General features: G+C 38.2%; 1 non-coding gene and 1 pseudogene across 1 annotated transcript; one reads left to right on the top strand and one right to left on the bottom strand.

The window, feature by feature from the left end:
• LOC110670293 (replication protein A 70 kDa DNA-binding subunit A-like) overlaps positions 1–13,166 on the top strand; it is a 47,181-nt pseudogene that overhangs the window by 12,585 nt on the left and 21,430 nt on the right.
• On the bottom strand, positions 8,452–8,558 carry LOC131170892 (small nucleolar RNA R71). The gene has a single exon (XR_009141657.1). It is a non-coding gene; the product is annotated as a small nucleolar RNA R71 (small nucleolar RNA).

Raw genomic sequence — 13,166 nt, 5'->3', positions numbered from 1 at the left:
TTGTTAAAAAGGAAATTTTGAAATTGCTTGATGCAGGGATCATATACCCTATCTCAGACAGTACTTGGGTGAGCCCAGTACATGTTGTCCCAAAAAAGGGTGGAATGACAGTTGTCAAAAATGAAAATAATGAATTAATTCCCACAAGAACAGTGACTAGTTGGCGAATGTGCATAAATTACAGAAAATTAAATGTTGCCACTAGAAAAGATTATTTTCCACTTCCCTTCATTGATCAAATGTTGGAAAGACTAGCTAGGCATTCTTACTTTTGCTATTTAGATGGATATTCAGGTTTTTTTCAAATCCCTATCCATCCAAATGATCAAGAGAAAACCACTTTTACTTGTCCATATGGAACCTTTGCTTATAGGAGGATGCCATTTGGGTTGTGTAATGCACCAGCCACTTTTCAAAGGTGCATGATGGCAATCTTCTCAGATTTCATTGAAGACATAATGGAGGTTTTTATGGACGATTTTTCTGTTTATGGATCTTCATTTGACATATGCTTGGCTAACTTTTCTAAAGTTTTGCAACGATGTGCGAATCGACCTTGTGTTAAACTGGGAAAAGTGTCATTTCATGGTTCAGGAAGGGATAGTGCTTGGACATTTGGTGTCTAACAGAGGAATAGAGGTTGATAAAGCCAAGGTTGAAGTGATAGAGAAGATGGCTCCTCCTACCAATGTCAAGGGAATTCGAAGTTTCCTAGGACATGCTGGGTTCTACAGACGCTTTATCAAGGATTTTTCTAAAATAGCCAAACCTTTGTCTAATTTGTTAAGTAATGACACACCATTTATATTTGACCAAGAGTGTTTGGATGCCTTTTGCAGGTTGAAGCAAGCTCTTATCACTGCACCAATCATGCAACCACCTGATTGGAGCCTACCTTTTGAAATTATGTGTGATGCTAGCAACTATGCAATTGGAGCTGTTCTTGGTCAAAGAAAGGACAAAAAGGCTTATGCTATTTATTATGCTAGTAGAATACTGGATGAGGCTCAAACAAATTATGCAACAACTGAAAAGGAATTTTTAGCAATTGTTTTTGCATTGGAAAAGTTCAGACCTTACATTATTGACTCAAAGGTGGTTATATTTTAAGATCATACAGCCATCAGGTATTTGCTCCGTAAAAAGGAGGCTAAACCTAGGCTCATTAGGTGGATTCTGATGCTACAAGAGTTTGATTTGGAGATTAGAGATAAGAGGGGAGCTGAAAATGTAGTTGCTAATAATCTTAGTAGGTTGAAATTGGATGATGAAGAATTGGATGAAATCCCTATTGATGAGTTTTTCTTGGATGAACAACTTTTCTCTCTTGTTGCTAAATTACCTTGGTATGCAGACCTGGTGAATTATCTATCTTGTGGAGTTCTATCTCTAGGTATGACATGGCAACAAAAGAAAAAGTTTTTGCATGAGGTGAAGTTTTATAGATGGGATGATCCTTTACTCTTTAGGAGATGCTGTGATGGTTTAATAAGGAGATGTATTCCTGATGATGAGACACAGAGTATTATACATCATTGCCATGCTTCTGATTATGGAGGACATTTTGGAATCTCTAAATCAGCTAGTAAAGTTTTGCAAGCTGGTTTCTTTTAGCCAAATCTTTTTAAGGATGTGAGGAAATTTGTGTTGGAATGTGATAAATGTCAAAGGAGTGGAAATTTGTCAAAAAGAGATCAAATGCCCCTAAATGATATTCTTGAAGTGGAATTATTCAATGTTTGGAGAATAGATTTTATGGGGCCATTTCCTCCTTCATTTGGTAATAGATACATCCTAGTTGGAGTTGACTATGTGTCAAAGTGGGTGGAAGCTATTGCAACTCCAACTAATGATGCTAGAGTGGTAGTGAAATTCCTGAAGAAATTTGTCTTGAGTAGATTTGGAGCTCCTAAGGCTGTAATTAGTGATGGGGGTTCCTATTTTTGCAATAAGCAATTTGAGAGCTTAATGAGGAAGTATGGTGTAGTGCACAAGATAGCTACCCCATACCACCCTCAAACTTCAGGACAAGTTGAAATTTCTAACAGAGAGCTCAAGCATATTTTGGAGAAAACAGTGAACAATTCTCGGAAAGATTGGTCTATCAAACTAGATGATGCTTTATGGGCATATAGGACTGCTTACAAAACCCCTATAGGAACTACTCCCTTTAGGTTGGTGTATGGTAAGTCTTGTCATTTACCTGTGGAGCTAGAACATAGAGCATATTGGGCCATTCAGACCTTGAATTTTGATCTTAAGCAAGCTGGTGAGAAAAGGCTATTGCAACTTAATGAGCTTGAAGAACTGAGGATGGATGCTTATAAAAGTGCCCGTATTTACAAAGAAAGAACCAAAGTTTGGCATGATAAGCATCTTAGGAAAAAGGAATTCAAAGAGGGTGATTTAGTTTTATTGTTCAACTCAAGATTGAAATTGTTCCCTGGAAAACTTAAGTCAAGGTGGACTGGTCCATATAGAGTTTTTAAGGTTTTCCCTTATGGAGCAATTGAAATTTGGAGTGAAAAATCTGGGAATTTTAAGGTCAATGGGCATAGATTGAAACATTACATAACTGGAGACCCAATAAAGGGAGCAAGCTGTTACAAGCTCTCCAATCCCTCACCTCTTTTCAGTGAAATTCATGAAGAGTCCAGCTAAGGACTATAAATTAGCCCTCTTGGGAGGCATCCCAAGTCCTTTTATTTTGCTTTTGTTGATTTACCTTTATTTTCATTGCTTTTGTTTTTTTTATCTTAAATCTCCCCAAATTAAATTTTTGACATTGTTGAATCTTGTCCCTTGTAGATGTATTTCAAATGGAGGAAGGTTGGTGAATTGCTGAGGAGTAACCCTTAACCTGAAATTATGTTCTTTAAATCTCCTATAAATTGATTGATTTTTGCTGCATAACCTGTGCAGGTCTGCTACCTAGTTTATGTAGAGAGGAAGAAGAAATTCTGCAGCAAAGAGGGTGTCTGCAGCAGATAGCTTATGTTCTTGGTAAGGTTGGGTGTGTAACTTTTAAGTATATGTGTTTTTAATGTTAATATGGTGGTAAGTTGGTCATCTTTGTAGTTTTGAGCTTATTTGGGTTGTGGAATTCAAGGTGGACAATATTGCATTCTCTTGGCATAACTTGGAGAGTTCATTTCATCATTTGTGGATAGATGAAACTTTATGCAGGTTTTATTGAGTTTTTATTGTGCTAAATGTTGATTTACAGAATTTGAGTAAAAATGGCATGGTTCACAAAGGTCTTTTATGTAGGATCCATTTCTACATGCTTGTGTGATGAAATTTTGATAGACTTTGTATATATTGATATGTTTTTGGTGAAAATTTCTCATGGTTTATGCTTCATAGAATTATATTTCCTCATTCTAGGGTATTTTTCACACTTGCAAATCATGTTCCATTGCAATCTTAATTTTGTTGAATTGTGCATAAGCAACTGCATAGCTTATGTAATCCTGCATAACCACAATTCTTACCATTTTCATTCATATTGCAAAGTGCATGAGAAGAGTGCATAGCTTATGCAACTCTGCATAGCCTAATTTTGCCAAATTTCATCTCTGTCAAAACTTGCATAAGTGAGTGCATGACTTATGCACGTTTGCATAACTTCAAATTCTGCATTTTCTCTCTCTGCCGAAGTCTGCATAAGGAGGGTGCATGACTTATGCACTTCTGCATAACCAAAAACTCCAAAAAATCAAAACTTGCCGAGGGGTGCATAAGCAGAGTGCATAACTTATGCACTTCTGCATGACCTCACATTCTGAATCTCAAAACTTGCCGAGGGGTGCATAAGCAGAGTGCATAACTTATGCACTTCCGCATGACCAAAAATTCTGAATCTCAAAACTCACCGAGAGGTGCATAAGTAGAGTGCATAACTTATGCACTACTGCATAACCAAAAACTCTGAAAACCAAAACCCACCGAGGAGTGCATAAGCAGAGTGCATAGCTTATGCACAACTGCATGACCACCAACCCAAAATCTCAAAACTTACCGAGGAGTGCATAAGCAGAGTGCATAGCTTATGCACAACTGCATGACCACCAACCCCAAGACCAAAAACCCACCGAAAAGTGCATAAGCAGAGTGCATAGCTTATGCACTTCCGCATGACCACTCTCCCTGAAAGTCAAGACTTGCCGAACAGTGCATAAGGAAAGTGCATGATTTATGCACTTTTGCATGAGCTATTTCTCTGAAGTCCAAAACAAGCCGAAACTTGCATAAGTTAGTGCATAAGCTATGTACTCCTGCATAATCAGTTTTTCACACCTTTTTATCACCCACCGAATCTTGCATAAGAGAGTGCATAAGTTATGCACACTCACTTTTCACTTATGCAGTCTTTTCGTCAGCACCCATTTCTCCCGCCTCCCGTCTTTTCTGTTCACGACCGTCCGTTCCCCTCCATTTCTCCCGACATTTTCCTCTTATTCTTCTCCACACCCATTTCCGCTGCCCTAGCCCTAACTACCCTATGCATATTTTCTTTTCCCCTCACCTCCTCCATCCTCACCATCGGGAACCATGGAGTCGCCTCCCCACTCCCCTCAAACTTCTCCTCTCCAAGTTTCGCCATTGTCAATGTTACTTCCTAACCCTAATTCCCCTCCACAAGCGACACCCCCACCACCCTCCACAGCCATGTATAAACGAAAAATCAGGTCGAAATCCACTAGGCCCATGTCCTCTGCACCTCCTCTCTCAACGCGCAAAGAACCACCCACCACCCCAAGGTCAGAGCCTTCACCCAAAAAGCCAAAGACTTCAGCCTCCACACCCTCTTCCAGCAAAAAGCAATTGTCAGCAACCTCACAGGTCTCAAAACTCCCTTGGTCCCTTTCTGATGCAACTCACAAAGCAACATTTAAACGACTTAAGGAAAGGAAGGTGCAACCCACTAGGTATATTTCTGTGGACTCTCTCCAGTCACTTGGTTTATTTGACAATGTGGTTGCCTATCTAGATGGTATGGGTTGGATGGAATTTGTGCACAAGCAAGAAATTGTTTACCCAGCTTTAGTTTTTGAATTTATTTCCTCATTCTCTGCCACCCTGAAATTGCATGATGTAGATTTTAAGCCAACTATGAAATTTAGATGTTTGGGGCAAAATAGAGAGTTATCATTGGATCAATTTCATAGCACTCTTGATTTTGCAATTGATGGGCTATTTAGAGTGCCATATACAGGGGTAGAGGTAGCAAACAAGGGTATTTGGAATACTGCCCAATTTTGGAGAATTATCACAAACCAACCTCAAACTTTTTCTGCTGGCAGATCAAAAACCTCTCAAATACTTGACCCTGCACTTAGGTTTATTCATAGACTGATTGCTAGCACTATTTTGGGCAGAGGGACTAGTTCTGGTGCTGTGGGGAAATCTGAATTATTCATGTTATGGTGTGCTTTTCACAAGGTCAAGGTTTCTCCTGGTTATTTCTTTTGTGAGCATGTGTTGCATATTGCCACCAAATCCATAGGTGACATTGTCTTAGGTGGGCTCATAACTGTTATAGCCAAGCATTTTGGTTTTAATCCTGAAGAGCACCCAATACCAGCACTTGTGGACACCTTATATTTTGATGCTGCACATCTATCCAAAACAGGGTTCAGTTTGCCACATTCTGACATTGCACAACCAGCAGCAGAAACTGAACCCACTGCACAACCAGAAGCCCAACCTGTCCCATCAGTCCCACAACACTCTACTGAACCTACACCACCCCCTCAATCTGCACAGGAGACCCCAGCAGCTTCTGCTCAGCCCACACCTCCTACAACTAAACCCTCCTCATCCACAGCCCCTTCTGCATTCAACACTAAAGCCTTATTCACCTATCTTGAAAGGCTTAGTGATGATATATACTTTGTGGATAGGAAGCTTGACACTGGTCTTGATACCCTCAAGGATCGTCATGATCACCTATTTGACCTTGTCATGGAAACCAGGGACAAGCAGAAAGAATTGAAGGAGATGATGAAGAAACTCATGATTTTTCTGGGAATGCCACCTCCACCTCCATCACCTCCTCCAGCACCATCATTTCGACAGCAGCCAGACGCAACCAGCCCCTGATGCATACATTTTGCATAGTCATTTAGGTCTAATTTTATAACCATTTTTATTTGATTATTAGTCATTTTTAGCTAATTTCATTAGTTAATTAATTAGTTTTTCATAGTTATCAATTTTGCATTAATTTGTAATTTTTACTTTGTTTTGTAGGAAAAATGGTGTTTTTGAAGGATTGAAGAGAATTTTGCCATTGAGGAGTGTCTTCTACAGCCAAAGATGTCAAAAATAGGTTTTCAAGCTGAAATATGCATTGACTAAACTGTGCATAACTTGCCGCATAAGCTATGCAGATCTGCATAAGGAGAAAGATCACTGTTCCAGAACCAGCCTAAATGTGCATAAGGAGACTGCATAGCTTATGCACATTCTCGCCTCCCTTATGCACCTTCACGGAATTGTGCATAACCTATGCACCAAGTCATACAGTTTCGCATAAGTGACTCAGAACCAGCAAAATCAGATAAGGGACTGCATAACTTATGCATCCACTTATGCAAATTCCCATAAAGAGTTCATTAATGAGTCGCGTGAGATTCCTCAAATAATTCCTCCTAGAACATACCATTTTAGGGCTCCATGTCAGAAAAATGCTATATATAGTCTCATTTTCCCATTTTAGGGAAGAAAGGGGGGAGCAGAAAAGGAAAGGAGGGGCTGAGCAGAATTTGAAGAGTCACTTCCACCTTCCACACCATTTTCAACCAAGAATTGCAGATTTCTTTCTTTCCTTATATTTTTCTACATTTCTAGTGTTTAATTTCTTATTTCTTAGCTTAGATTAAAGCTTTATTTCCATTTAAACTCATCATATCTTGTAAGCATTATGGATAGTGAGTAGTTTACTTTTGATTCTGGAGTAAGGGTTGTAATATTTGAGATATTTTGTGGATTTTGATTGGGTAATCCATATTTTATGGTCTTAATGAGTTTTATTCATTTCTTGTATGCTTAATGACATGCTTAGTGTAGAATCCCATTAAGTGATGTTCTTAATCCATGGTTGAAGCACCGAAAGGAGAAGGCCTTGTGATAGATAATCAAGAAATTGGACTTAATTAACTTAGACCTAGAAATAGGCTAAGGATTAAGAGGATTCACAGATTAATTAAAGAACTTAATGGGTCTTAATTAATTCTAACTCCACGAAAGTAGGATTAGTTTGATTAAGGCACTCTTTGTCTCACTCGAAAGGGAATTCAAAGGATTTAAGAATTAATCTCCTTAAAACCCATAAGTTTCATAAGATTGGATAACCAATTTAAAATCCCAAAATAGCTCGAATATGAAATCCTAACTCCTAATCGCCTTTTTACCATTGTTAATTTTCAATTGAATTTAATTGCCTGCCATTTTCAATATTGCCATATTTGAACTTGCTTATTTCAATTTGATGCAATTTTAGTTTAATGCAATACATTGTTGAATAGAATATTGATTTTGCACATATAGATTTCACGCTCCATTACCCATCAATTCATTACTTTAATTTCATAAATACTTCGATTTAGTCAACTTTTATATCAAAAATTCAATCATTAACACGACTCCTCGTGGGATCGATATCTTTTCTATACTACTTGTACGACCCGTGCACTTGCGGTAGGGACGCATCAAGTTTTTGGCGCCGTTGCCGGGGAGTTGTTTGTTTTAGATTGAATTCTTGATTATTTTAGTTATTTTTAGTTTTATTTTGTTATCTTTTCATTTTGTGTTTGTTTGTTCTTTTTCAGGTACTTTTAATCTTTTATGAGAAGAGCTAGAAGCGCAAGTGACACATCCTTATTATTTAATCCTGAAATTGAGAAATTTTGTAAGGCCAACAAGAAAGAAACCAGAAAAAGGAAAGAAGCATTGAGAGAAACTGAATTAGAAGCAGACATGGCCGATGAGAGGATTAGAATTGGTGTTGGTAATGCTGGAAATGATTGAAACAACGAAAATGCAGCCCAAGGTGAAGAAGTTGTTAATGCTAATCTGCCTAGGGGAAGTATGATGGATCATGCTTTTCCACGTTTTGATGACTTGAGAGAGAGCATAGCAAGACCAAGGATTGATGCAAATAGTTACAAGATGGATTTTGGAGTTCTTTAAATGATTCAAAATTCTCAATTCGGAGGTCATCCTTCTGAAAATCCACACACTCATCTGAAGAAGTTTGCTATGATCTGTGACATGCAAAAACAACCTGGAGTGTCTGATGATGCAGCAAGATTGAAGCTATTCCCGTTCTCTTTAAAAGATAGAGCATTGGATTGGCTTGATTCTTTACCTCACAACTCCATCACAAATTGGGAGCAACTCACTGATGCATTTCTTGCACAATATTTTCCACCTGGAAAAACTCAAGAACTGAGGAATCAAATGACAGCTTTCAGACCAAGAGAGGATGAAACTCTCTATGAGTCATGGATGAGATGGAAGGAATTAGAGAGATTATGCCCACATCATGCCATTCCGAAATGGATGATAAACCAGAATTTTTACACAAATGTCACTCCTGCAATCAGAGGAATTATTGATGCTCAAACAGGAGGAGAATTTATTATAAAGCATGAAGATGAAGCTTATGAGCTATTGGAGAAAATTGCAAAGAATACTCATCTTTGGAGTAGTCCAAGAGGACTAGCTCAAACTCAAAAGAGGCAAGCTGCTGGAATGTATGATCTTGACCCATTCAACATGATTAATGCAAAATTTGATGCACTTACTAATGTTTTGGCTAAGAAGATGGAAGACTTGAGTATGTTGGTTAGTTCAACATCATCAGCTGGAAGTTCACAACAAGTGGCTTACGCAGAGGAAACTACCAGCTGTGGAGTAGATTATGGAGAACAAGCAGCATATGTTGGTAATTATGGAAACAAGCAAATGGGGAATCCTTACTCTCAAACTTACGATCCAAATTGGAGGAATCATCCCAACTTTTCATGGGGAAATCAGCAAAATCAAGTTCAAAATCAAAATTTTCAACCACATCAGCAACAAGGAGTTCCATATCAGCAAAATAGGCAACCACTGCCTAATTTTCAGCAGAAAAATATGAACCCTCCACCAAAACAGCAAGAACGAAATTCCACCACTGAAGCTTTATTGCAACAGATTCTTGCTAACCAAAATAAGCATGATGAGGAGATGAGAGAGATGAAAGCAAGGCTGGAACAGATACAAACACATAACAGAATGCTGGAAAACCAGATTGCACAACAAGCATCTTCCTCAAGTGCTAAATCTTTTGGGAAACTGCCGAGTCAACCAGAAAACCCAAGAGAGCAGTGTCAAGCTATTACTTTAAGAAGTGGGAAAGTCATAAATGATGAGAAGAGTGAAAACAGTGAGAAGAGAGAAAATGAGAAAAATACTGATGAGAGTGAAAAACAAGAGAGTGCAGAAAAATGTAAAGAGGAAATTGAAGAGAAGGAAGAGAAATATATACCTCCTGAACCCTACAAGCCACAACTTCCCTTTCCACAAAGATTTCACAAAGCCAAGCTTGATAGGCAATTTGAGAAGTTTTTAGAGGTTTTGAAGAAGCTATACATAAATGTGCCTTTTGTTGATGCTCTTTCACAAATGCCCTCTTATGCAAAATTCTTGAAAGAAATTCTCTCAAACAAGAGGAAACTTGAAGATGATGAAACTGTAGCTTTGACTGAAGAATGTAGTGCTATCCTCCAAAGGAAACTTCCTCCAAAGCTCAAGGATCCAGGGAGTTTTTCAATTCCATGCCACATAGGGGAATCATGTTCTATAAAAGCTTTATGTGATTTAGGGGCTAGTGTTAGCCTTATGCCCCTCTCCATTTATGAGAAGCTCAACATGGGAGATCTTAAGCCAACCCATATTTCTCTTCAGTTAGCTGACAGGTCAATTAAGTATCCTGAAGGGATTTTGGAGAATGTGCCTCTGAAGGTTGGGAAGTTCTACATACCTGTTGACTTTGTCATCTTGGACATGGAGGAAGATTTTAATATCCCAATCATCTTGGGAAGGCCTTTCCTGGCTACAGCAGGAGTATTGATTGATGTCAAGGGAGAAAAATTAACTCTTAGGGTTGGTGAAGAGCAATTGGTTTTCAATATTAATAACACTATGAAAAAGCATCATTCTGAAGCTGATACTTGCTTGAGAGTTGATATCATTGATGAGCTGGTTGAAGAACACTTCAGAAAGAAATATCCAGAAGATCCACTTGAAAATTGTTTGGTTCATGGAGGAGGCATAGACTATGACAACCCTCATGTAGCTGCATATGCTCAACACTTAGAGGGAAGTCCACCATTCACTTCTGCTCCAGTTTTTCAACTCACACAAAAGGAAAAAGCAGAATCTAAGCAACCATCATTCAAGGAAGAAGATGCACCTAAGGTAGAACTTAAGCAACTTCCTTCTCAGCTCAAGTATGAATTTCTTGGCACTAATAACACTTATCCAGTAATTGTAAATGCAAATTTGAGTACCTTAGAGGCTGATAAGTTGTTAAGAGTGTTGAGACAATTTAGAAAAGTCTTGGGATACACCATAGATGACATTACGGGAATAAGCCCACACTTTTGCATGCATAGAATCATTTTGGAAGAAAATTGTAAGCCATCTATTGAACATCAGAGGAGGTTGAACCCAAATATGAAAGAAGTTGTTAAAAAGGAAATTTTGAAGTTGCTTGATGCAGGGATCATTTACCCTATCTCAGATAGTACTTGGGTGAGCCCAGTACATGTTGTCCCAAAAAAGGGTGGAATGACAGTTGTCAAAAATGAAAATAATGAATTAATTCCCACCAGAACAGTGACTAGTTGGCGAATGTGCATAGATTACAGAAAATTAAATGTTGCCACTAGAAAAGATCATTTTCCACTTCCCTTCATTGATCAGATGTTGGAAAGACTGGCTAGGCATTCTTACTTTTGCTACTTAGATGGATATTCAGGTTTTTTTCAAATCTCTATCCATCCAAATGATCAAGAGAAAACCACTTTTACTTGTCCATATGGAACCTTTGCTTATAGAAGGATGCCATTTGGGTTGTGTAATGCACCAGCCACTTTTCAAAGGTGCATGATGGCAATTTTCTCAGATTTCATCGAAGACATAATGGAGGTTTTTATGGACGATTTTTTTGTTTATGGATCTTCATTTGATATATGCTTGGCTAACCTTTCTAAAGTTTTGCATGATGTGCGAATCGACCTTGTGTTAAACTGGGAAAAGTGTCATTTCATGGTTCAGGAAGGGATAGTGCTTGGACATTTGGTGTTTAACAGAGGAATAGAGGTTGATAAAGCCAAGGTTGAAGTGATAGAGAAGATGGCCCCTCCTACCAATGTCAAGGGAATTCGAAGTTTCCTAGGACACGCCGAGTTCTACAGACGCTTTATCAAGGATTTTTCTAAAATAGCTAAACCTTTGTCTAATTTGTTAAGTAATGATACACCATTTATATTTGACCAAGAGTGTTTGGATGCCTTTTGCAGGTTGAAGCAAGCTCTTATCACTGCACCAATCATGCAACCACCTGATTGGAGCCTACCCTTTGAAATTATGTGTGATGCTAGCAACTATGCAATTGGAGCTGTTCTTGGTCAAAGAAAGGACAAAAAGGCTTATGCTATTTATTGTGCTAGTAGAACACTGGATGAGGCTCAAACAAATTATGCAACAACTGAAAAGGAATTTTTAGCAATTGTCTTTGCATTAGAAAAGTTCAGACCTTACATTATTGACTCAAAGGTGGTTATATTTTCAGATCATGCAGCCATCAGGTATTTGCTCCGTAAAAAGGAGGCTAAGCCTAGGCTCATTAGGTGGATTCTGATGTTACAAGAGTTTGATTTGGAGATTAGAGATAAGAAGGGAGCTGAAAATGTAGTTGCTGATAATCTTAGTAGGTTGAAATTGGATGGTGAAGAATTGGATGAAATCCCTATTGATGAATTTTTCTTGGATGAACAACTTTTCTCTCTTGTTGCTAAACTACCTTGGTATGCAGACTTTGTGAATTATCTATCTTGTCGAGTTTTACCTCTAGGTATGACATGGCAACAAAAGAAAAAGTTTTTACATGAGGTGAAGTTTTATAGATGGGATGACCCTTTACTCTTTAGGAGATGCTGTGATGGTTTAATAAGGAGGTGTATTCCTGAAGAGGAGATACAGAGTATTATGCATCATTGCCATGCTTCAGATTATGGAGGACATTTTGGAATCTCTAAAACAGCTAGTAAAATTTTGCAAGATGGTTTCTTTTGGCCAAATATTTTTAAGGATGTGAGGAAATTTGTGCTGGATTGTGATAAATGTCAAAGGAGTGGAAATTTGTCAAAAAGAGATCAAATGCCCCTAAATAATATTCTTGAAGTGGAATTATTTGATGTTTGGGGAATAGATTTTATGGGGCCATTCCCTCCTTCATATGGTAATAGATACATCTTAGTTGGAGTTGACTATGTGTCAAAGTGGGTGGAAGCTATCGCAACTCCAACTAATGATGCTAGAGTGGTAGTGAAATTCTTGAAGAAATTTGTCTTGAGCAGATTTGGAGCTCCTAGGGCTATAATTAGTGATGGGGGTTCCCATTTTTGTAATAAGCAATTTGAGAGCCTAATGAGGAAGTATGGTGTAGTGCACAAGATAGCTACACCATACCACCCTCAAACTTCAGGACAAGTTGAAATTTCTAACAGAGAGCTCAAGCATATTTTGGAGAAAACAATGAACAATTCTCGGAAAGATTGGTCTATCAAACTAGATGATGCTTTATGGGCATATAGGACTGCCTACAAAACCCCTATAGGAACTATTCCCTTTAGGTTGGTGTATGGTAAGTCTTGTCATTTACCTGTGGAGCTAGAACATAGAGCATATTGGGCCATTCAAACCTTGAATTTTGATCTTAAGCAAGCTGGTGAGAAAAGGTTGTTACAACTTAATGAGCTTGAGGAATTGAGGATGGATGCTTATGAAAGTGCCCGTATTTACAAAGAAAGAACTAAAGTTTGGCATGATAAGCATCTGAGAAAAAAGGAATTCAAAGAAGGTGATTTAGTTTTATTGTTCAACTCAAG

Source organism: Hevea brasiliensis, chromosome 11 (genome assembly GCF_030052815.1).
Source record: "Hevea brasiliensis isolate MT/VB/25A 57/8 chromosome 11, ASM3005281v1, whole genome shotgun sequence".
NCBI classification, from domain to species: domain Eukaryota; kingdom Viridiplantae; phylum Streptophyta; class Magnoliopsida; order Malpighiales; family Euphorbiaceae; genus Hevea; species Hevea brasiliensis.
This window is presented reverse-complemented; position numbering and strand designations above follow the sequence as displayed.